The 27,044-nt window shown below is 28.3% G+C and overlaps 3 long non-coding RNA genes across 3 annotated transcripts; 1 reads left to right on the top strand and 2 right to left on the bottom strand.

Annotated features, from left to right (window-relative positions):
- The first annotated feature begins 1,576 nt into the window (after positions 1–1,576).
- LOC130664755 (uncharacterized) lies at positions 1,577–7,778 on the top strand. Its single transcript, XR_008989462.1, has 3 exons — positions 1,577–1,673; positions 1,751–1,862; positions 5,457–7,778. It is a non-coding gene; the product is annotated as an uncharacterized LOC130664755 (long non-coding RNA).
- Positions 7,779–8,869: 1,091 nt separating this feature from the next.
- LOC130665557 (uncharacterized) lies at positions 8,870–16,457 on the bottom strand. The gene is made up of 5 exons (XR_008989552.1): positions 16,291–16,457; positions 12,879–13,001; positions 10,052–11,818; positions 9,203–9,322; positions 8,870–9,116 (listed from the first exon to the last, which is right to left on the bottom strand). It is a non-coding gene; the product is annotated as an uncharacterized LOC130665557 (long non-coding RNA).
- A 1,597-nt stretch (positions 16,458–18,054) lies between these two features.
- On the bottom strand, positions 18,055–26,422 carry LOC130665581 (uncharacterized). The gene is made up of 5 exons (XR_008989555.1): positions 26,273–26,422; positions 24,221–24,333; positions 20,715–21,307; positions 18,492–18,604; positions 18,055–18,295 (listed from the first exon to the last, which is right to left on the bottom strand). It is a non-coding gene; the product is annotated as an uncharacterized LOC130665581 (long non-coding RNA).
- Between the last annotated feature and the right edge of the window lie 622 nt (positions 26,423–27,044).

Consider the following 27,044-nt stretch of genomic DNA (forward strand, 5'->3'; position numbering starts at 1 on the left):
TATTTGTTGGAAAGATAAATATATTATTTAACGATCACTTTTAAAAATAAATATCGTAATAATAGAAAATTATATACGAGAGTTATGATAAAAAAGTCTCATAAATATTCGACGACTGATCAGTTTAAATCTTTATATGATTTATAAAAAACAATAACCTCGTATAGTTGATGAAGTAATAAATATGTATGTTGTATGTAAATATAAATATGATCAAGTGCAATAAGTATAAATGTCATTTAATTATCTGTCGTTGTAATAAAAGTATGAAAAATTTTAATTTTAAATATTTTTTTTTTTGTATTACGCGCATTTTTCTAAATTACGGCGCGTGCCCACAGATGGCGCCAATGGTCAGTTTGTTTTCGTTTATTGCTGAGGGTAAGAACGAAATCTGTTTAGTCGACGGGACAGCATGAGGTTACGTAATATATATATATATATATATATATATATATAAATTGAAATCTCACTGGAAATAATTAATAATTTTTCAAATAAAATTTCAGAAAAATAGTAAATTTTGATTATTTTCCAAAAATTTTATTATTTGGTCAAAAATTTCATTACGGCCCAATCTTCTTTACAAAAAAAATTATTTAGATCTTCGGTGATCTCAATTCTGCTGTAAAGATCTACAGAGATCTGATTTTTCCATTTTGTAGATCTACGATCAAGACAAAAAATGGAAAATCATTAATCGGAAAATTCAAATTTTATAAAAATTTGGAAATCGTTTGACCCTGCGAACCAGACCTAAAATTTATTCCCTCTATTTTCCCGCTAGAAAACAGTATCGCTGATAAATTTTCGAGCTCTTCCTTCTTATCTTTATGGTAAGAAAATTTAGTCGTTAACTCGTCGGGTCATTTTTGAGAAATTTCCAAAAAATTAAACAATAAAATTTTTTTCCACATAACCCGATTTTTTCGGAGTATATTCGACCTGATCTGGAAAGTTGACGGCTGACTTTTTTCAATGGCCGCAAAAACACCAAAATCCGAAAACAGAAATTTCCCAAATTTTTCAAAAATCTCCAATTTTCAAAAATTTCAAATCTTCCCAAATCTTCACGGATCCAATTAATTGAAACAGATTTACTTTGATCAAAGTTGAGATCTAAATTACGGTAAAAAATTGATTCGAAAAAAATTTTCCGTTTTGAAAATCAAATAGACGGAGAAAATTGAAAACTTTTTTTTAAGAAAAACAGAATTTTTACGCAGTTTTTTTGCCATATGGATCACGTGCCAGTGTTTACAATAAAATACAAAAGAATGTTTTTGCGTCATAAAAATTTCTGTAGATATCTCGTAGAGTGATAAGATATCAATAATTACCTTCAAATTCTATCACGCCTAAGAGCCAGCCAACGCAAGAGGGGAAATTTTCTGTAAATTCGGACTTATCGCATGCCCCTTCTCCTTAAAAGAGTTTATTCACGCATGCGCGGTAGATGACATCTACATGAATGACGCCTATGTATGTACAGAAACATACACGTGTGTAGTATCGGGTGGGGGGCAACATAACAAGTAGTAGGGGTAAAAATTGAGGGGAAAAAATTCAGATGTAATGAAATCTGACATTGAAATTCAACTGCAATAATAACAACAATTATCGACAGAAACATTTATAGTTGAATCACTGCTGACAGTCGTGATCATTAATTTGTAAAAAATTTTACGTCTTTAAAAAAGTATTTTTTTTTTTCTGTGTTAATTTAATGACTATTTGTTTTTATTAACAGATTTGAAGTCTAGTTTATTGCAATGAAAATTCTTCAGATCAGTTTTTTTCTGTTATTTATTATTGTTGTGACGACTGCCCAAAATCAATCCTGCGTTCCGCTATATGAAAAGGTATGATATTAATTGTCAAAAAAATATGCACACGAAGAAAAATTTACGGTAACAATTACAATATAGTATGGGATTAGTTCCCATATCGTATGGTAACAAGTTTTTTGTAAATATCGATTATAGGAATGACATCCATATAGTTACGGTAATCATTACTATCACTGAGAAAAAATTTCTCTTTGGACAATTAAATTGGTTTTGTTGAATTATATTAAGCTAAAAATTATTTGGGACAACTAAATTTTATTACGTCAATATAATCTATTTTATCATTTTTAACAAATGATTTAATAGACTCTATTTGGTTGACATTAATATTTCTCTCTCTAAGATAATAAAATCATATGGTAGAGTTAAGAAAATATTTATTTAATGGACAACTAAACTATTTTATAGTGCCAGCAAATCCAAATATTAGAGCAAAATATTATTATATCAACTCTAATAAATATTATTTAGACACAAAAAAATATATTCATTTAGAATAAATATATATATTTGTTAGAGGTTAATAAATAAATATTTGAACTTAATGATTATTGATTTAAAAGTTATGGTGTTAGGCAGCAGCAGCTGGAGTAGTTCGATGCTCGCCACTAGATCGCGCCCACCATTTGTGGTGTCCCTGGTAAGATACTTATTTCAGAGTTTGTATATTCCGAGATTGAAGCATATGAGGGACGAGTTATCCGCAGAAATTTTTCTACAGTAATATGTGGGTACACTGTATTACACTATGACATTAATGTTTAATATTAATATTTTTCCTGAACAATCTTTGTCAGTACGAAAAGAAGTACTTGTGAAGGAAATAAATTATTTTTCTAAATATGCATTCATTGAACTGTTCAATAAATATTCAGTCATTTCAAAATAATATTTAATTATTATCAATAACTCATTCTCTAGAATGATCACTCATACTTTCCATTATGACTACTTTATAAACACTACAGGTAATCAATTTGATTTTATGCTTCCCTGATTAAAAAAAATGATTAAAAATGATTTCACACGTTAAATGTCCATAAGAGACAGGATTAGAAATGATTTGAAGGATTAAAAAGTATTTAAAATGATTAAAAAACAAATCATTTTAAATACTTTTTAATCATTTTTTTTAATCAGGGTTGCTACTAAACGCGTAATTATCTTTACTAAATATTTCATAGTTTCTAATCACTCGTTTTGTTGGTGGATTATAAAATATTTAGTTAAAACAACCAAATATATTATTGGCAATGGGCAATCAAATCATTTTCTTGTCATAACTAAAATTTAGTTGTTAGTAGAAAATTTTTTTCTCAGTGTATATATACGGATATATAGTATTTAATTTCTGCAAGTGGCCAACACAGGCTGGGTTTGTTGACATCATAGCATGTCAAACACGAAAAATTTTTCCGTGTATGGTAATCTTTACTACATACTATGGTAAAAGTTACCATAATATTATAGTAATAATTACCATGATATTATGGTAACGAGTACCACAACATTCAGAAATCCCTCATATTATAGTAATATTTTCCATAATTTATAGTAAAAGTTACTATAATATTATAGTAACAATTACTGTGATAGTATGGTAACCATTACCATCATTTCATGGTAATAATTACCACAATATTTAGAAATCTCTCATATTATAGTAATGATTCTCATAATTTATAGTAAAAGCTACACTAATATTATAGTAACAATTACTGTGATTGCATGGTAACCATTACCATCATTTCATAGTAAATATTACCATAACATTTAAAAATCATTCATATTACAGTAAGAATTTCCATACTTTATAGTAAAAGTTACTATAATATTATAGTAACAATTACTGTGATAGTATGGTAACCATTACCATCATTTCATGGTAATAATTACCACAATATTTAGAAATCTCTCATATTATAGTAATGATTCTCATAATTTATAGTAAAAGCTACACTAATATTATAGTAACAATTACTGTGATTGCATGGTAACCATTACCATCATTTCATAGTAAATATTACCATAACATTTAAAAATCATTCATATTACAGTAAGAATTTCCATACTTTATAGTAAAAGTTACCGTAATATTATAATAACAGTTACTGTGATAGTATGGTAACCATTACCATCATTTCATGGTAATAATTACCACAATATTTAGAAATCTCTTATATTGTAGTAATGATTCTCATAATTTATAGTAAAAGCTACACTGACATTATAGTAACAATTACTGTGATAGTATGGTAACCATTACCATCATTTCATGGTAACAATTACCACGACATTTCGAAATCTCTCATATTATAGTAATAATTTTCATGATTTTTAGTAAAAGTTACCATAACATTGTAGTAGTAATCACCATGTTTATTACGGTAACTATTACCTTAATTTCATGGTAACTATCACCATAATATTCTGGTAACAATTACCACAATATTTAGAAATCTCTCATATTATAGTAATAATTTCCCTAATTTTTAGTAAAAGTCATTATAACATTGTAGTAATAATCACCATGTTTATTACGGTAACTATTACCTTAATTTCATGGTAACTATTACCATAATATTCTGGTAACAATTACCACAATATTTAGAAATCTCTCATATTATAGTAATAATTTCCCTAATTTTTAGTAAAAGTCATCATAACATTGTAGTAATAATCACCATGTTTATTACGGTAACTATTACCTTAATTTTATGGTAACTATTACCATAATATTCTGGTAACAACTACCACAACATTTAGAAATCTCTCATATTACAGTAATAATTTTCATAATTTATAATAAAAGCTCGTTAATATTATAGTAATAATTACTGTGATAGCATGGTAACTATTACCACAATTTTATGGTAAAAATTACTATAAAATTTATGAATTCTTTATATAATGGTAATCATTGCCAGATAAAATTGTTGCAATAATAACCATACTATCACAGTAATTATTACCATACCCTATCATGGTAACAATTACAATAATTTTATGGAAATTATCATCATACTGAATGGTAACAATTACCATACGATGGACGGTGTGGCTCAATAAGTTATAGATCAAATTGAATGGAATATAGTATAGTGCCGGATAGCTCAACTGGTAGAGCACTCGGCGCGATACCGAATTGGTCTGGGTTCGATTCCCAGTTCGGGCTATCTATATTTTTCTCAATTTATCTATAAATTGTCTTATTGAGAGGTTTGCATGTTTAGGTTTCCACTATATTTAAATGTTGTTTTCCAACCATACAAATATTATAGGGATATTTCACATATATTACGGTAGTCATTACCGTCATGTGGAAGGCTTATGAGATTTATTCCTGTGACTATGGGAATTATTCCTGAGTACGGTAATCATTACCATACGATACAGGAACTTTTACCATAATTACAGGAATTGTTCCCATAGCTAAGAGAACTTTCTCCAGAAAACATAAGCGTTCACCCCATGATTCCAAGTAATTATTACCATTACACTATTGTTTTATATTTTATAAAATTATTATTAGAAACAGTTACCAAAAATTTTTTCTCCATCTACTAAATATATTTATGATATTTTTATTATTATTATAATTTACAGTGCACACCAGGTGGAATTCCATGCTGTGAAGATTTTGGTGATTTGGTAACATTCTTCTCACATGCTGAATATACCTTTGAATGTCGGCAAAAGCAATTCGTTGGCGTGCGAAAAGGTTCAAATGTAACAATTATGTCTAGATGTAGTTTAATATTGGCTCGTTTTGTAGAACTTAATGAAACGAAAGAAGACAATGAATAAATTTATGTATTTTGTAATTAATATGAATAATAATAATAAATAGTATGAGTTAGTTGTGATAAATTATTAGAGAGTGAACCGAATTACTGGATTTTGAATAATTTGATTTTAAAAAATAAATAGTAAATATATATTTATCCAGTATATATATTGATAGAGTACAGTTATAAAATAATCCGTTAATTGAGCAAATAAATAATTTAAGTTTTATTTAAAAATAAAGTATTAAAGCGTGAGAGTTCCACAACGAATCCGTAATTATCACGGTAGAGTATTAGAGAATAAACTTTTAACCTTTTGTGCGATTATATATAAAGATTGCAATTGGTATAAGTCACTGACTTTCGACAGTAATATTTATTTATAATTCAGTAGGTTACTGTAATTATTACACATATGTACACATGTGAGTATCCAGGGTAAAATGGGAATCCATTTTTTTGAGTCAGGAGCTTTTTTTTTTGTTCAAAATTTTTTGGCTACGGTCTGTAGAAAAAATGAGGAAAGTTGGTCAGCCTTAATAATGCACAATTATTTTATTGACTAGAAAAAGTTTACTTTGAGGTAAAATGGGCCAAAATTATAAAAAAAAATTCTTTACCACTGTCTGGGTTCAACTTACCCCATTTTTTTTTATAAAAATCGAAGCCTATAATTTTTAAGCTAAAAAAATTTATTTTCGTGTAAAAGTTCTTGGTTACGGTATGGAAAAAATATGGGGCAACTTGGTCAGCCTAGGTACGATTTCAAATTTTTTTTAAAAATGTTTTTCGTTTTTTTTTTTTTTTTTATCAATTTTTTGACTAGCAATAGTTGATTTTGAGGTAAAATGGACCACGATTATAAAAAAAAATTCTTGACCTCTCCGGGTTCAACTTACCCCGTTTTCTATTTAAAAAAAAAATCGTAGCCAATTTTTAAACTAAAATTTTTATTTTTCAAATTCTTGATTACGGTCTGTAGAAAAATCTGAGGCAAATTGGTCAGCTTAGATACAGTTTAAAATTTCTTTTGAAAATTTTTTTCTTATAATTATTTTCTTTGACAGGAATAAAATAACTCCGTTGTAAAATGGGCCAAGATTACAAAAAAAAAATTCTTGACCACTCCGGGCTCAACTTACCCCGTTTTCTATTTAAAAAAAAAATCGTAGCCAATTTTTAAATTAAAATTTGTATTTTTTAAATTCTTGATTCCGGTCTGTAAAAAAATATGGGGCAAGTTGGTCAGCCTAGACACAGTTTAAAATTTTTTTTGAAAATTTATTTCTTCCAATTATTTTTTTGACTGGAAAAAAAATAATTTTGAGGTAAAATGGGCCAAGTTATAAAAAAAAATTCTTGACCAGTGTCCAGGCTCAACTTATCCCATTTTTTTTTTAAAATTGTAGCCCACAATTTAAAAATATTTTTATTTTTATTTTAAAATTAACGTCGCATCTGAGTTTGGATGCTGAAAAAAAAATTAAGATGTCCCATTTTACCCCGGGTTCTCAGATATATATTTAGTGAGAATATAAATAACAGAGTTATTTAAGTTTTAAAACCGGTAGCAACCGTGAAATTACAAGTTTTACTTTAAAAACTAAACAATTGACAAGTCGTGACACACTTTTACAAAATTAAGTACCAATGGGTCTTTAGGTCTAGGGTCCAAGTCTTTAGATCTTTATGATCCTTCACTTGCTACTTGCACTATAATTTCTACAGTCAGTTAAACTTTCCTGCCCGAAATATATTTTTAAAGTAAATTTTAAATTACGTTCTTTCTTCTACCTGCCCTCGACCAGCTCCGCCAAACTGCTCTCTAATTTTTATCCCTCCTTTTTTTTTCACCCTAAAAATTCCTCTGCTACACTTTTACTATAAATTATTTTTTAAAAATTAACTTTTGACTTTTCATCAACTTGCAATGAAAAATTTTTATATATAAAGGGGGAAAAAATGTAGAAGAATGAGGTGAAAGTGAGAAGAATATTAACCATATGTCAGATAATTGAGAAGATTGACGTAAAATTTTCCGGCCATCTGACACCCGTATATTATAAAATGTGTTATAGATTTTTAATAGCGAGTAGATGATTAATTTATTTAGTCATTAAATATGACGGTAATAGAGAAGAGAATTGTGTTCGGGAATTGAAGAAAAAATATGTTTTTTTTTTTACTATTGTAGAACTTATAAACTTGAGACAGATTATAACTTCAAGTGGAATTTCTCTCGAACTTTTACGATTTAGGACTTTATGTGAAATTTCTAAAAAAAAAACTTGATCAATCGATTCTAAAATCTAATCAGCTTTGGCCCAGGCTTGGCCCAACTATGTAAAACTCTGGGCCAAGCTTGTAAGCCAGCCTTGGCCCAGCCTTGGTAAAAAGTCTGGAATGATAACACTAGACCAAGCCTGGTTGCCATTGAATGGCCAAGGCTAGATTACCCAGTCATGGCCCAAGTTTGGCTTGCCATTGGATGGCCAAAGCTAGGTTACTCAGTCCTAGCTCAAGTCTAGTCTGCCATTATATGGCCAAGGCAGGGGAACCCAGTCTTGGCCCAAGCTCGGGTAATCATTGGGTTGGCTAGGGCTGGGTTAGCCAGTTCTGGCCCAAGCTTGGGGTGCCATTGAATGGCCAAGGCAGAGGAACCCGATCTTAACCTAAGCTCGGGTAATCATTGGGTCGGTCAAGGCTAGATTACCCAGTTCTGGCCCAAGCTTGGGGTGCCATTGAATGGCCAAGGCAGAGGAACCCGATCTTAACCTAAGCTCGGGTAATTATTGGGTCGACTAAGGCTAGGTTATCCAGTTCTGGCCCAAGCTTGGGGTGCCATTGAATGGCCAAGGCAGAGGAACCCGATCTTAACCTAAGCTCAAGTAATCATTGGATCGGCCAAGGCTAGATTACCCAGTTCTGGCCCAAGCCTGGATTGCCATTAAATGGACAAGAAATATTCTCGAAGAAAGAACTGGTAGAAAACTGTCTTTTTCAGCGCATTGCAGAAATTTAGAAATTTCTGTCCTTGCAGCGTAATATACTATTTTGATATCAAAATTATTAACTCATATTTAAAATAAAATATAGAACATCATTAAAAACACATGTTTAATAAATTATCAGGAAAAAAAATATTCAGATGCTCGTAATGCAAATGCGTTAGGCCGTATAGTTTTTCTATTTTTTAATTTAAAATAAAATTTTGAAATTTTAGTCAGCAAATGATATTTATATATTTTTATATTTCATTGCACAGAGTTTAAAAATATTTACAAATAACATCAGGTATCCAACAAAATAATAGTCGCTATTGTTTTATCGTAAATTTAGAAAAATATGTAAATATATATGAACTGAGTCAACAGTGAGTTCATAGTTAATTTAGGGTAAACTTAAACTACGCACATCTCCCTAGTGAATCCGGCATCATTTGACAACGACCGGGGCAACAATCCCCGTCAGTCAAGCACTGGAAAACAAATAATAAATATATTTAATAATTATACTTAATTCAGTCTAGAATTTATATATATAATAGCAAGATTTTGTTCGTACCGGGCTGCCATAAAGGCATGCATAAGTTTCGGCAGCAAACAAAGCCACTACCAAAACTGCCAAAAAAAATATCTTCATGTTAAACATCTCGTACAGTAGTTGAGTAAAGCCTTCGCTACACTGTAAAAAAATATACCAGTATAAGTCTAAAATATCGCGGTGTTAAGGTTATCGGTGTTAAATTTAACACTGAAAAATGGCGTAGAAACTACACCGCACTAAGAACCCGTGTAAAAAAAAATTCGTTCCAAAAAGATTCTAAAAAAGTTCCGCATGTGGAACTTCTAAACGTGAGACAGATTATAACTTCGAATGGACCTTTTTTGGAACGTTAGTAATTCTGATGGTAAAAAAAAAAGTTTTCATAAGCAAATTCAGAATTAAAAAAGGACGTTCTTGGAACTTTTTTGGAATTTTTTATGAACGTTTCTTTTAGTTCTATAAAAAATTCAAAAGTAGTGATTTTGGAAAGTTTTTGGAACGCCTTTTTGTGTACATAAAAAAGTCAAAAGTGGTGATTCTGGAATTTTTTTGGAATGTTTTTGGAACGTTCCAGAATCATGCCAGAATAGTTCGAAAATCACTACTGTTGAATTTTTTATAGAACAAAAAAACACGTTTATAAAAAATTCCAAAAAAGTTCCAAGAACGTCCTTTTTTGACTCTAAATTTGCTCATAAAAAATTTTTTTTACCATCAAAATGACTAACGTTCCAAAAAAGTTCCATTCAAAGTTCTAATCTGTCTCGTGCTTAGAAGTTCCACATGCGGAACTTTTTTGGAACGAATTATTTTTACACGGGAAACAAAAGTGTATATTTTTCAAAAAAATTTACTATATTTACTTACATTTATAGAGAAGCTATCGATACTTCGACCAATTATTTTATGGATTAGCAATAATTTGACTGGCAATTTATGTTAATTGTCCCCACTACATTTACTGATGTGAACTCGTGTTCTTTATATAATTGCGTTCTATGAAATAACTGAAGATTATCATAAATAGATCAATTTCCTTATGATAACGTTCATTTATTTTTTCCTCAAATGACTCAACAGCTTTGCGTCTAGTTACAGAATTACATTAAGTAACATTAGTATTGACAAAGTACCTATTCGAAAAAAATATATATCCAGATATATGTTTTTTTGTCTGAGTAGGAAATATGAACATACGAAGATATCGCGCAGTTTAAGACGAGCATATGAGTATATATATAATATATATGGTAATTCATATAAAAGTAATAGGGAAAGGGGGGGGGGGGCAAGGAGGCACGATAGACAAAACGAGATGTCCTCAAATTTTATAAAAAAAAAATTTTGTATTTTAAATGGTTTTGAAAAATTCAAAAATTTTTTTTGTAAATATAATTGAGCGTTATTTAAAATTTTTTTTTGTTAAACTTTTTCAAAAATCAATTGTCAGTTGAAAAATATTATTGACTTGTGTTTTATGATAAAAACTATTACAAATTTTTTTTTTTTTTTTTTTTGTATCCAATAATCATGCAAAATATAATTGTTCTTCATATAAATTACTTGCAAAAAAGTTTAACTTAATCAAATTCATTTAAAATCCAGAAATTTTTTAAATCTTTTTTAGGCGGTGCCCGCAAAAATGAAAAAAATTTTTTTTTTAACGGTAACTGAAAATTTTTTCTATTTACATTGATTATCATTAAAAAAAAAAAGATTTTGTGTATTTGACGTCTGTTGGTCTGTATGAATGTAAAAAAAATATCTTCCGAAAAACTCGACATCACTTTGATTTTTTATTATCAGCTTTCGATTTTAACCCTTAGGAAGCCTTTTGAATTTCATGAGTAAGTTTGAAAATAATATTTATACATAGATAGGGGAGACCGGGGTGCTTTGGCCCCCTGGGGTACGAAGGCCCCCCTCAAAAATTACGTAAAAAAATTTTTTTTTATTTCCGTCAAGTTATGACCCCTACAATGTTTTTATCACATTTTAAGTCAATGTGTGACATGTGGGGTAAAATGAACCACTAAAAAAAAAAAAATTGTAACGAAAAAATTTTTTTTTTTTATTTTCCGTCAAGTTAATTTTTTTGTGACAATTTTTTTTTTTGAGTGGTTCATTTTGCCCCACATATCACATATTGACCCAAAGTATAATAAAAACATTATAAAGGTCATAACTTGACGGAAAATAAAAAAAAATTTTTTTTTATAATTTTTTGGGAAGGGGGCCTTCGTGCCCCAGAAAAAAAAATTTTTTTTCGATTTTTTACAGAATTTCGACTGATTCTTCCTAAATAGACGGAATATAAACGAATCTGATGGTCAAAAAGCCATGACAAGAAAAAACCGACTTAAGGGGACATTCGTACCCCGGTCTCCTCTATATATGTTTTAAAATTTCGTTGGATAAAGTTTACATATATTTATAAATAAAATCAGACATTATACAAAAAATAGTCGCAATTGTTTGCTTATAAATTTGGAAAAACATATATATTTATAATATGTATAAACTGAGTCGAAAGTGAATTCGAAGTTAATTTAACGTAACTTAATCTGCACATATCCCAAGTGTACCGTACAAAGGTTGACATTCACCATTGCAACAAACCTCCGAGCCTCCACACTGGGAAAAAAATAATAAAGACAATTAATAATTATACTCAATTCAATATATAATGTGTAATATATATATTAGGGTAATTTATTTCCGCAGAAGTTTTTTTTTTAAGTGCTCAAGCAAAATGTCGATCTACATATAGAAAAAATAAGTTATCACCGAATATGAGCCTTTAATTCCAATGTTAAGTAGGGGAGGGTGGGGCAGAGCGGCCCCCTTGAAATTTTGATAAAAAAAAAAAACTTTTTTTTTTCGACTAATTACTATAAATCCGATATGTTTGCGCATTTTTACCCCTACGCATGACATTTGGGGCAAAATGGACAAGCCCAAAATTTTGAAAAAGTTATTTTTTCATATTTTTATCGTCAAATTAAAAAAAAATTATTATAATTACACATTTCTAGCCCTACGCATAACACCTGGGGCAAAATGGACCAGCCGAAACTTCCGAAAAAATTATTTTTTCATATTTTTCGGCCGTTTCTCTATGTAAGAGGCAAATTTGGTCGCTAAAAATTTATAAAAATTAAATTTTTTTTTTAGTTGATAAATTTTTGAAATAAAGTAAAACTATAGAATTGATTTTTTTTTTTATTAAATAACAATTAGTAATTAAGGTAATCGAGAGTGAACGATTTATTACACTTTAAAAAATTTTTTTCGAGTAATATAAAACCAAAAATAGTTGTCAAGAGAAAGAAATACATTCTTAATGATGAAAACAATTTAAAAAAAAAAAAAAACAAAAGAAAAAATTTTTTTATCACTTTTTGGAGGGGGCCGCTCTGCCCCACAAAAAAAAATTTTTTTTTCAGAATTTTGGCAAAATGTCCATAAATTTGTTCGAAATAGGACAAAAGCAAATTGATCTTATGGTTGAAAGCCACAAAAAACAATAATTGGCTTAGGGGGGCCGCTCTGCCCCACCCTCCCCTACTTACTATTTTATAAGAGTGATAATTTTTTTTCTATACGTAAATTACCACTTTGCTTGAGCACTTGAAACAAAAACTTCTGCGGAAATGAATCACCGTAATATATAATAATAATATTTTGTTCGTACAAATTGGCCGCCTCCGGCGCATGCAAAAGTTTCGGCAGCAAACAAAGTCACTATCAAAACTGCCAACAAAAATATCTTTATGTTAAACATCTCGGATAGTAGTTGAGTAAAGCCTTTACTACACTGTAAAAAAAATATCAGTATAAGTCCAAACTATTCGGGTGTTAAGATTATCCTGAGTCAAAAAACAAATTCTAGTTTATGACCTCAAAAGTCTCAATTCCTTTGATGTTTTATTTTCCGCCCAGAAAGTAACTCTATTTTGGTACTAAAAATCCTCAATGAGAACTATGAGGTCTAAATGAAAGTAATTTATCGATTTTAAATCATAATTAGACCTCAGAATCCTAATCGAATGGAAAGTTATACTTCGGACTTGGGTTCACGGAGAGAAAAGAATAGTAATTATTACCATTCTACATGGTAACCATGCTCATTTTCAGTAAAATGGTAAATGATGCTATGTAGAATAGGAAACATTACCATTTTTCTGGTAATGATTACTATGCTACATTGAAACGAGTGAAATGGTAAATATCGCTAGTCTGCACGGGAATCAGAGCTATGTAGACTGGTAATGAGTCCCATGCTAGAATAGCTGTCCCTACAGTTTAATAAATATACATGCTATAGTATGCGCGAAAGGTTGCGCAGTAACATGCGTGTATGTGTTTATGTATGTGCGAAAGTGGGCGTCATCTCCTTTGTTAATAATTTTATTACTTTGTGTAAAAAATTTATTAAATCTACAAACTAAATTAAGAAATTGATTTTAATAAAAAGTAAATTTTAATAAAAAGTTTGTACCAAAACGCTGGATTTAAAAGTTTTAATCATTTCTTTTGTATTTTAATTATAGTACTGGGTCATTCCATGTCAATTCGACCAATAGTTGGAATCGACCCCTTTCGATTTGGACGAATTTTGGTCAGAAGTTTTCTCTCATCATATAACGAAGTTCTGCCAAGGGAAAAAAAATAAAAAAATTTTTTTCAAAAGTTATGCAATTTTGAAAATTTCACTAATTTTCCTGTTTCTTAAACTTATTCTTCAAAGATCTCGAAAACTATTATAATTACTCTAATGATCTGAGCTAGGTTTTAAAGAGGATACTTAGAGGTACCAAAAAAAAATTTTTTTGAAAAAATTTTTTAAAAATTCGCTTTTTGGGAAAATTTTGAAATTTCCAAAATTGCAAAAGTCGATGACCACCATCAAATTTTTCGCTCAAATTTTTTTCTAGAGTACCTCTAATTGATTTCAAAAGATCCTGAAATTTTTGAGTAGGGGTTTTTATTTGTTCAAAAGATATAAATTTTTGAATTTTAGGAAAAAAAAATTTTTCTTTCTTTGGCATTGACTGAATAAAACAATGATAAATTCACTTGTAATTTTTAATTTTAAGGTTCAAAAATTTATTTTAATTCAATAGAGTCAATAAAAAACTTATTAATGTGATATTTTTGTTTTTCAGCTACATTTTGATTTTAAATTGGATATAATTGTGTTAGAATGATCGTTTTTTCTTAGCCCCTTGCTGTTGTGTTGATTTCGCACTTCTTTTTCTCAATCTGAAAGTAAATAGTATTATTAGAAAGCTATTTTTCAATGGAAATTTTATATGAATCGAATATACATGTATACTAATAATCATATTTACTTTCAGATTGAGAAAAAGAAGTGCGAAATCAACACCACAGCAAGGGGCTAAGAAAAAACGATCATTCTAACACAATTATATCCAATTTAAAATCAAAATGTAGCTGAAAAACAAAAATATCACATTAATAAGTTTTTTATTGACTCTATTGCATTAAAATAAATTTTTGAGCCTTAAAATTAAAAATTACAAGTGAATTTATCATTGTTTTATTTAGTCAATGCCAAAGAAAGAAAAATTGTTTTTTCCTAAAATTCAAAAATTTATATCTTTTGAACAAAAAAAAACCCCTACTCAAAAATTTCAGGATCTGTTGAAATCAATTAGAGGTACTCTAGAAAAAAATTTGAGCGAAAAATTTGATGGTGGTCATCGACTTTTGCAATTTTGGAAATTTCAAAATTTTCCCAAAAAGCGAATTTTTGAAAAATTTTTTCAAAAAAATTTTTTTTTGGTACCTTTAAGTATCCCCTCCAAAACCTAGCTCAGATCATTAGAGTAATTGTAATAGTTTTCGTGATCTTTGAAGAATAAGTTTAGGAAACGAGAAAATTAGTGAAATTTTCAAAATTGCATAACTTTTGAAAAAAATTTTTTTATTTTTTTTCCCTTGGCAGAACTTCGTTATATGATGAGAGAAAACTTCTGACCAAAATTCGTCCAAATCGAAAGGGGTCGATTCCAACTATTGGTCGATTTGACATGGAATGACCCTACTATATTATTATAATAAACTGAACTAATTTTATTGTTAAAAGTTACTAATTATTAAAAAAATATGTTTTTTATGTTCTAACTTACTTTAAGTCTAAGTTATTGGCCAAAATGTAATTCTAATAAATAAATTATTGATTGTTTATTACAAACCATTTTAATTAATTTAATTATTATTAATTTATAATTAGAAAATTATATAATAATTGTAATTATATTGTTAAAAGTTAATGATTATTAAAAAAATATGTGTTTTATGTTCTGATTTGCTTTTAATCTAAGTTATTGAGCAAGTTGAAATTCCAATAAATTACATTTTGATTGTTTATTACAAAGCATTTTAATTAATTGAATTATTATTAATTTTCAATCAGGAAATTATATTTCATTATAAGTGCTCATTTAATTATTTCAATGAATTAATTTAATTTATGTATGTGTATTTTAAATAACCTGATTTACGGATTCTATCATAACCTTATTCACTAAATTTTACATAAATAACATAGCAAATATTGCTAGGTAAAATTGTAATCTCGTCCATTTACATAGTCCGCTCGTCAATGTAGAATGGTAATCATTCCTATGCTAGCATAGCCAACGTTACCATTTAGAATGGGGGGGATTACTTTGCCACTTGACTCTTATCGCTAAAAAATTCTCGTTTCTATGTAACATAGGAATGATTACCATTCTACATTGGAATCAGATCTATTCTTTTCTCTCCGTGTTCAAATGCGGATAAAATTGTTTCTTCATATTTTGAATATTTCGAGGCTCTAATCCAGATTATGTTTTTCTAGTTTACTCCTCGAATTGATAAAATTGGTCGTAACTAATACATTGAGGACTAAACTAGGATAACTTTCTATACTGTTGTCAATCTTAAAATTCTAAATTGATCCTTATAATCATTAGATTTTGAAATTTTGAGGTCCTAGGAAGTTATTCTGACTTTAAAGTACAAGAAGTCGAATTGTTTTTCGAGCACAAAATAGCAGTATATAAATTGGATTTAAAATATACTTATTTACTTACATGTATTCAGAAGCTATCGATACTTTGACCAATTACTTTATGGATTGATAATTTTAAACGGCTATTTGTATTATTTGATCCCACTATATTTGATTATGTTAACTCGTGTCTTTTATCTAATTGCGTCATCCAAAATAACTAGATTATCATAAATAGATGAATTTTTCATGATAACGTTCAGTCATTTTATCCGACGCAATTAGATAAAATAACTGAATATTATCATAAAAAAATGAATTTTTTTGTCAACATTTATAAATATTTTCATGAAATGACTCAACAGCCTTGCGCCAGGGTCACATTGAGAAACATTGATGTTACGAGAACCAATGCAGAATACGATGATCATATCACTGTTTAAAATTTTTAAAAAATTACAATATTTTCACAAAGCAGTGGTGTCGTAAAAATTCTAATCAATTTTTCTATGATGCGTTAGGAAAACTACTAAAATGAGTTGTAATTTTATCGTCTTCGAGTATAAATCGTACACGAGTTGTAATTTTACAAAACAGTACATTGATTTAAAATAAAAATGAAATGCGTTTGACGATCGAACTTACATCTGTTAACATTGTTATCGGTTTTGCAAAACAAAATAGTTATTATATTTTCTGTTGTTTCCAATACAGAATATTATACTTAAAACACTGATGAAACGTATCTATTAGACCGGTTCAAAAAAATCGACTATTTTTTTTTTTTCAAAACCCGCAGTGAAATAACTTCCTAGTCATGAAAAAAGAAGCCTGTGAAAACGGGAGCTCTTAATGTCAATTTTGAAAGGTCGCTCATCGTACATTTCTATTTTACGTTTAAATAACATGGAAAAAAAAACTTTTTTAGTTTGGAATTTTTCACCTTGGCAATGGCTGATTGTACGAATAAGCCCAGCATATATTTTTGTAAGGAATTTAACGCTCTACAAAAAAAGTTTCTTATCATTTTTCGACAAATCCATCTGTTCAAAAGTTATTGGAGCTCGAAGTCAAGTAAGAGTAAATTTTGATATCTTTTTACTTTTCCGGCAAAACTATCATACTTATTATAAAATGTCATTGAATCATTTCTGTAGACAATTTTATTTTCTACAAATTATTATTGATAAATTTTTTTAAAATTCTGCATTGTTTTCTAGTTAATTCCATTTTAATGCCAAGCTCCTAAAAAAAATATTGTTCTGATCGATTTTTAGAGCTTGGCATTAAAATGGAAATAACTAGAAAACAATGCAGAATTTTAAAAAAATTTATCAATAATAATTTGTAGAAAATAAAATTGTCTACAAAAATGATTCAATGACATTTTATAATAAGTATGATAGTTTTGCCGGAAAAGTAAAAAGATATCAAAATTTACTCTTACTTGACTTCGAGCTCCAATAACTTTTGAACAGATGGATTTGTCGAAAAATGATAAGAAACTTTTTTTGTAGAGCGTTAAATTCCTTACAAAAATATATGCTGGGCTTATTCGTACAATCAGCCATTGCCAAGGTGAAAAATTCCAAACTAAAAAAGTTCTTTTTTCCATGTTATTTAAACGTAAAATAGAAATGTACGATGAGCGACCTTTCAAAATTGACATTAAGAGCTCCCGTTTTCACAGGCTTCTTTTTTCATGACTAGGAAGATATTTCACTGCGGGTTTTGAAAAAAAAAAATAGTCGATTTTTTGAACCGGTCTAGTATCTATACTTATTTGTAAATTTTTAATTATACGAAAGGGGATAAAAATAACAGTAAATTAAATAATAAGACAATCTTTTGAAGAAACCGAAAATTCATTTCATAATTTTTATAACATATATAGTTTAATAAATATAAACAATTTCATGCAAATAATTTTTGAGAACTCGAAATATCTTGAAATATTTTTCTGACCATAGTGACTATAGAGAAAATAATTGAAGAATTTATTTTTTGATGGTCGGTCCACAGTAATGGGTTTTCATAAAGTCGTAATTGTAACAGGCCCCGCTGCAACACTCATAATCCTTTTTGCACTTTAATGAAAAGTTATAAATTTTAATTAAAAATTACTTATAACTCAATTAACAATATGGGAACCTGTGGTAAAATGGGACACCATTTTTGAGATAAAAAATTTTTTTTTCGTTTTAAAACGAAAAGGATCTTTTTTTGCATCTCAGAAATCGTTTTTCATTTTGCCCAAGATTGCTATAATTTTTTTTTTCATACAAATTTTTTGTCCTCAATGCAAGCAGCGTACGCTTTGGCAGCAAACATAGCTACTACCAAAATTAACAAGAAGATCAATTTGCTGTTTAACATTTTGCCGTAAAGAGTTTGAGCTGTAATATTACATAGAAAAAATTAAAACCGCTATGCTACAGGAAAAATTTGTACCCGCTAGCGATTATTAATCACTACTCGGAAAGAAATAACCCTTACACTGTCAAAAGTTTGCGGAGTGGACGCGGAGTAGATGATTTTTTATTTATTCACTTCCCTTCGGAGAGAAATTTACTCTGAAGAGTTTTCGAAAATATTAATTATGAAAAAACGCAGAATTAAATCGTACAGAAAAAAATAATTTCTCGGCGCAAACAATTTTTGCTCGCCCTGAGAAATTTTTTGTATTATGAATTGAAAAGGAAAATTTTCTTGCGCCAATAAATTTTTTCTAGTCCTGAGGAAATTTTTGTTTTCATTTCATAATGAAAAATTTTCTTGCGCCAAGAAATCCTTTTTTTCTGTGTAGTAAAAACTCGCGGGGTAAATTACTAATACGTAGTGAGGTTTGGTCTTTTATATTTAGACATTTACATTGAGTACGAAAATAATTACGAGCTCCCTTTTCAAATATTCGCGCGAAATAATTTTTAAAAATTCTAACCAGCTGATAATTAAAACTTTCACGCTTATGAAGTTAAAGAAATAGATTTTCCATTTTCCATCATTAATATAGTTTTCACTGAGCCACAAACTGTCACATGACTCACATCAACCAAACCGCGAAATAACATTTTATATTCTACCGAAATATAAAATATTCCCATAAAAACTACGTCACCATAACAATTAAATAATTAAATGTTTTTACTATGGATTATATGAAATTATAATTTAGTGAGTTACTAAAACATTTTATAAATTAAAAACATAATATATTATGTGTTAATTATCAATACCTGAGGAAATTATTTATAAAAATAATAATATTTCTCATAAAAAAGTTATTTCTATTAAACATAAATTTATTTAAGTGTCAAAACTCCAGGGCGGAGTGAATGCGGATTTAAGTAAAATCCTAATTCCCTCCTGATTTTTTACAGTGTAGCTGCCACATATTTTTTAACCTCTCGCTAAGAAAATCGATGATGTTCAAAAATTTCGGGAAGTTATTAGAATCTGTAGCAGCTATAGATTATTTTTTTCCATGCATAAATTCTAATTAATTATTATTAAAAAAAAAGTTATCGCATTAATTAATAATTATAAGTTTATACACGGAAAGAAAATTATGGCAGCGGTTCCCATAATTTTGTGAAATTTTTTCCTATACCATCATAGGAATTACGACCATAAATTATGGGAGCGGTTCCTATAATTATAGAAATGTTTCCCATAATTGTAGGAATAGTTCCTATAATTATAGGAATGGTTCCTTTTATTTTCTAGGAATACTTTCTATAATATTATAGGAACTATTCCCATAATATTATGGGAATGGTTCCTATAATAGTATGGGAACTATTCCCATAATATTATGGGAATGATTCCCATAATGCAATTGGAATGGTTCCTATACCATTATGGGAATCATTCCCATAATATTATGGGAATAGTTCCCATACTATTATAGGAACCATTCCTTGAATATTATGGGAATGGTTTCCATATTATCATGAAAAAATTATTTTAAAGAAGCGTGGTAATCACTTCTACAATACAAAGAAATATTATTAAACATAAAAACAAAAATTCAAACATTGAAAAAAAAAATCGTATTTGGCAAAAAAAACATTAAAATTTTTAACAAGAATTTTTGGTCAGCCCATAACATTCAAGAAAATTCAAATTTTGGGAAATTTCTACACTATTGTGCAAAAAAAAAATTTTATGATATTATAGGGATGGTTCCCATAACATTATGGGAATAGTTCCCATAATATTATAGGAATAGTTCCTATACCAATATGGGAACTATTCCCATAATAGTATGGGAATGGTTCCCATAATGGTATGGGAACTATTCTCATACTATTTTGGGAATGGTTCCCATAATATATGGGAACCATCCCTATAGGAGTATAGGTACTATTCCCATACCATTATGGGAACCATTCCCATAATGCATAGCAAAACTTCCCATAATTTTCTTTCCGTGTATAATAATTTAAATTATAATATTTAAAAATATATATGAAATTTGTATTAAGTATATATTATTGCACTTACATTTATTTTTTTACGTTAATGTCGATACTTTTATCAATATTTTTGTAGACAATCAACATTTAACATGTCTATTTATACTAGTGAACCCACTCGATTTGTTTATGTAACCTTGTACTTGTAATTTAATTGCTTGGGAACGTACGTGGCTTCAAAATTCACTTACATAAATTTTCTTCTTATCAATTCGTCGAAAATACTTAAAAGTGCTACCATTTGTGTACAGGCGAAACGACAATTACTCATATCTACTAAAATTTCTATCGTAAAATAAAATAATTATTATATTTTTTCGAGTTATCAATATGAACCATCACATATTTTAGACAAGTTATTTACTTATAGACAGAAAATAAAAATTTTATTCGCTTAGCGTTTACATATTTTTTTATTTTTAAAACATTTTTTATTTAATTGGAAGATAATTAAATAAATTTCTATTGTAGAGATGAATTAAAAATATTTGAAACAAAAATTATTTTTAAATACTTTTGAGAAATTTTTGGTATTTAACCAAAAGTTGTACCACAAAAATGACGTGTCATCCACTGCTCATTGTAACAAGCCTGGCTGCAACAGTCCTCATCATTTACGCACTTAAATAAAAAATAATAAACTTATTTAAGAAGTATACGTATTTCAGTAAACAATATGATATATATCTATATTTGTATATAGAGAGCGGGTGGGCAAAATGAGACCACTAAAGAAATAATGGAGTTTTATGCATAAGAAGGCAGTGAATTTTCTCTTTTTGAGTAACATTTTAAGCAGTGAAATCAAATTTTCAATACCGTGGAAAAAATTTTTTTTCCTGGTGGGCAAAATGAACCACCTCCAAAAAAAGAAATGACTAATAAAGTTATTTATATCAAATTTAAGTGAAAAAATGAATTTGCAATAGTGTTAGTAAATAAAGATGGACAGAGAAATGTCAAGTAAATATTCCTATGCAGCATAGTAATGGTTACATTACTCTATAGTTTGTATAAGCAGTCATATAAGAGCGGCGTGACAGAAACTATGGAGTAATGTAACCATTACTATGCTGCATAGGAATATTTACTCGACATTTCTCTCCGTGTGCTGAGAAAAAAATTATTGAAGATAAATAACTTATATAAAATTTAAATATATTGAAAAATACACCTATGTAATTTTTATGGCTAACAATATAAAGGAGTCTACTGAAAAATTCATGAAAAAAAATTTTGAGAGACTCAAAACTGCCAAAAAATGATGAAATAAAAAATTTTTTAGCAAATCATTGGACCGGTCTGTTTTACCCGCCAGATCCCGTGTTGCCCGCCCTCTCCCAATTTATATATATTAGGGTGATCCAAAAAATAACAAACTTTTTTTTTTTCTTCCAAACAGGTTCAAAAGTTTCATTTAGATGAAAAAAGACGCCTGTGAAAATTAGAGCTCTTAATATTAACATTAAGAGGTTCCTCATCGCACTTTTCTATTTCCCATAAGAATAACATGGGAAAAATTTTTTTTACGTCTTCTGATTTTTATAAGTAGCTAACGATGCGTCATAGGAATAAATGGCAGGCAAATTTTTGTAGGGAATCGAATGCTCTACAAAAAAAGATTCTTATCATTTTTTGAGGAATCTATTTGTTCAAAAGTTATTTGAGGTTGAAGTCGAATTCATATTAAATTGTAAGATTTTCTACTTTTCCGGCGAAACTATCAGACTTATTACAAAATGTCATCAGACCTTTTTTGTAGACAATTTTATTCCCTAAAAGTTATTTCCCATAAAGTTTTTTCGAATTCTGCATTGTTTTCTAGTTATTTTTATTTTAATGTCATGCTCTTAAAATCGATCAGAAAACTATTTTTTTATGAGCATGACGTTAAAATAAAAATAACTAGAAAACAATGCAGAATTCGAAAAAACTTTATTCGAAATAACTTTTAGGGAATAAAATTGTCTACAAAAAAGGTCTGATAGTTTTCTGAATTTTGTAATAAGTCTGATAGTTTCGCCGGAAAAGTAGAAAATCTCACAATTTAATATGAATTCGACTTCAACCTCAAATAACTTTTGAACAAATAGATTCCTCAAAAAATGATAAGAATCTTTTTTTGTAGAGCATTCAATTCCCTACAAAAATATGCCTGCCATTTATTCCTATGACGCATCGTTAGCTACTTATAAAAATCAGAAGACGTAAAAAAAATTTTTCCCATGTTATTCTTATGGGAAATAGAAAAGTGCGATGAGGAACCTCTTAATGTTAATATTAAGAGCTCTAATTTTCACAGGCGTCTTTTTTTATCTAAATGAAACTTTTGAACCTGTTTGGAAGAAAAAAAAAAAGTTTGTTATTTTTTGGATCACCCTAATATATATATATATATTAGAGTGTCCCAAAAAAAAAAAATAATTTTTTTTTGAACGTCTTATGGGCTCAAAAGTTACTTCATATTATAAAAAGAATCCTCACAAAATTTCAGCCAGATATCTTTAAAATTGAGCTATCACAAAGGGGGGTCCCCTTTCCCATTTAAAACACACGCGAAGATTTTTCATTCTAGTTTTTCGTTATTGTGACTATGAAAGAAATTTTTTTTTTAATTTCGCCTAGTATGATTTTATAGGAAAATAAATTCTCTACAAAAAAGTGCTGATGCATTATGTACGTCAAACGAACTGGGAAAAAGTTACGGGGCTTTAAAAATCAACAAAAATTTAGTTTACTCAGTGTTCAATTTTTTTTTATTATTTTTCATTTTTTTTGCATCAAAAAATTGTTTTTTCAAATTTTAACGAGCACGTTCTTGTAGGAAATTTAATTTCCTACAAAAAGTATCAGATATCATATATACGTCAAATGAATGAGAAAAAAGTTACACGGCTTTAAATGTCAACGAAAAGTGAAGTTTAAAAAATATTAATTTTTTGAACTAAAATGTCGATGGAAAGTGAACTTTATTTTTCGTTGACGTTTAAAGCCCTGTAACTTTTTTCTCATTCATTTGACGTATATATGATGTCAAATACTTTTTGTAGGAAATCAAATTTCCTACAAGAGTGTGCTCGTTAAAATTTGAAAAAACAATTTTTTGATGCAATAAAAATGAAAAATAATAAGAAAAAATTGAACACTGAGTAAGCTAAATTTTTGTTGATTTTTGAAGCCCCGTAACTTTTTCCCAGTTCGTTTGACGTACATAATGCATCAACACTTTTTTGTAGAGAATTTATTTTCCTATAAAATCATACTAGGCGAAATTAAAAAAAAAATTTCTTTCATAGTCATAATAACGAAAAACTAGAATGAAAAATTTTCGCGTGTGTTTTAAATGGGAAAGGGGACCCCCCTTTGTGATAGCTCAATTTTAAAGATATCTGGCTGAAATTTTGTGAGGATTCTTTTTATAATATGAAGTAACTTTTGAGCCCATAAGACGTTGAAAAAAAAAATAATTTTTTTTTTTGGGACACCCTAATATATATATATATATACATATGTATAATAATATTTTGTTCATACATCAGCGCCGTCTGCAATACAAGCATTCGCTTTGACAGCAAACAGAGCCGCGGCCAAAACTGCCAATAAGAATATCTTCATGTTGAACATTTTCAAGTAAAATAATTCTGCGACTGAAAAAATATAAATTTTAATCAAAAACAAAACATCTCGAATGCTAATTAAAAATTATCATTTTCGATACTAAGCACACGGAGAGAAAAATATCGCCAGATTAAGTATACGTATCGCTATTCTGGCTATACGCTGTATAGTCATCTTACTTAACGGATACGCCGTATAGCCAATTCAGCTATACAGAGTATCCTCACAGTGGATCGTCAAAATGATGATCCGTATCCTTATTTTAGGCATTTTATGAATCGCTGAGATGACTATTGCGCAAGCTCTGTATTTAGGCATCCGGCAACCGAGAACGAAGATACGTATAGCCAATTTAGCTATACGGATCCTCACGCTACACGGAAAAAAATGAACTATATAAATTGAGAATGACAAGTAATAAAATGATAAAGTGATCAGTAAATTACCATCATTCTAAATAGTAATTTTTTTTATTTATGATTAAAATGTTAATAATTATAGGATAAGTATAAAAATTTATTGTCTATGTAAGAAAAATTACTATTTGAACTTTAAAAATCGTAACAGATACTTAGAAAATAGATGACACGTATTATAAAATTTACTATTTGAATGTTAAAATTCCCCATATTGACAACCGGGTTCCGGGTTATAATTTCAAATACTAATTTTTAAAGTTTATTTTTTTCCGTGTAGCGATACAGATATCTTTATCAACGAAACTACATATAGTTACAAAGGCTATTCGTCGTATTGTTAAATTAAATAAACGAACCCGTATGAAAAAGCAATATATGAGCTTCAGTATATTTCAAAATATATGATAAATTATATGGAATTATAAAAAGTCATATATGGAGCCATATACAAAATTTTGCCGAAATATTATATGATTTTATAATTTGCAACATATATATCGGTAATATATTTTTTTTACATGCTAACTTATAAATATTTCTTATAATATTTCATACTATACTTTAAGTTATGTGATAAGATATATGATTTAATTATATGACTGACATATAATATTTATACGTGTAAATATATAATTATATAAATATATGTTCACATATATTTGTATAAATGTATGTAAATATATATTTATATAGATATATGTTCATATATATTTGCACAAATATAAAACTAGAGATTTCAAGCTATAAAATGCTTTTTTTTAAATCTCGATACGATTATTTTTCATGAAGTTACAGTCTTGCAAAAATCACTAAAATTTCTAAAATTTTTTTGTTCCTTTAATTTTTGGTATGAGTGTATTTTTTACATTATTTATGTATAATAATATCGAAATTATTATAATATTGAAATTATAAGTTTATATATAAAACGAGAATGTAATTTGAGATGTAATATCAAATGTATACAATTACATATATTATAAATTATATGGATTATAATAATATTGAAATTATAAATTAATTTATAAGATAAAACATATATTTTACGTTATAAATTAATATATAAAGCGGACATATAATTTTTGATACAATATCACATGTATATAATCACATATATTGTAAATGATATGGATTATTATAATATTAAACGTATAAATTATTATATATGATAAATCATATATTAATCAATATTAATTGTTTTGCCGCCATATATGTTCAGTTATTTACCGTATATTTTTTTATATATTATCGACAGTATATGGTTTTTTCATACGGGAATACTTAACCTAACCCAAATACGTATCTTTATTTTAACGATACTATAGATTATTAATTTAATATGAGAGTATTCCTAAATTAGGTATACGGATCGTTATTCTGACGATACGTCGTTTGAGGATACATTGGATAGTCATTCTGGCGATATTTTTCTCGCCGTGCAATTTTAAATTTAATGAAAAATTTTTTATTTTTATAACAATTATTTTACCATTTTTATAATGAAATACTAATATATATAATTTTTATTTAATGTATAATTTCTACTTACATTTATTCAGAAGCTATCGATTCTCTGATCAAGTACAGTATGGATTATGCTCTCTGATATTCCATTATTTATACTAATCTACGCCCCTAAATACTCTAGGGAGATAGAACTTGTTTTGAAAATTGGGTTTTTATTTGTTAGATTTCCATGACGTTTAGTTATCATGACATAACATTTGTTCGCGGGTTATCAAACAGAAGGTTATAATCCTTGAACTGATTTCGCGCTACATTTTTTAATTTTAATTAATAAATGCAATAGTTCGCATAAAAAAAAAAATAGTAAAAATTTGAAGCCACATTATCGTGTTGGTTATATAAGCAGATATAATTTCCATTACCTTGGAATATTAATTAGAAAAAAATTGTTAACTTATATAGGGGAAGGGGGGGGGGGGGGGAAGGGGTAGGGTAGGCAAAACGGGGTGACCCCAAAATTTGATAAAAAAAAATGTTATATTTTAAATGGTTTTTAAACATTCAAAAATCACTTCTGTAAATATAATTAAGCGTTACTTTGAATTTTTTTTGATAAACTTTTTCAAAAATCAAGTGTCAGTTGAAAAATATTAATGACGTTTGTTTTATGATAAAAACTATTAAAAATTTTTTTTCTTCTTTTGTATCCAATAAACATGTAAAATATAATTTTTCTTCATGTAAATTACTTACAAAAAAATTCAACTTAATCAAATTCGTTTAAAATCCAGAAATTTTTTTTTTTTTACCTTTTTTAGGGGGTACCCCATTTTGCCCGCAGAAATGAAAAATTT

This window comes from Microplitis mediator, chromosome 3 (assembly GCF_029852145.1).
Source record: "Microplitis mediator isolate UGA2020A chromosome 3, iyMicMedi2.1, whole genome shotgun sequence".
NCBI lineage: Eukaryota > Metazoa > Arthropoda > Insecta > Hymenoptera > Braconidae > Microplitis > Microplitis mediator.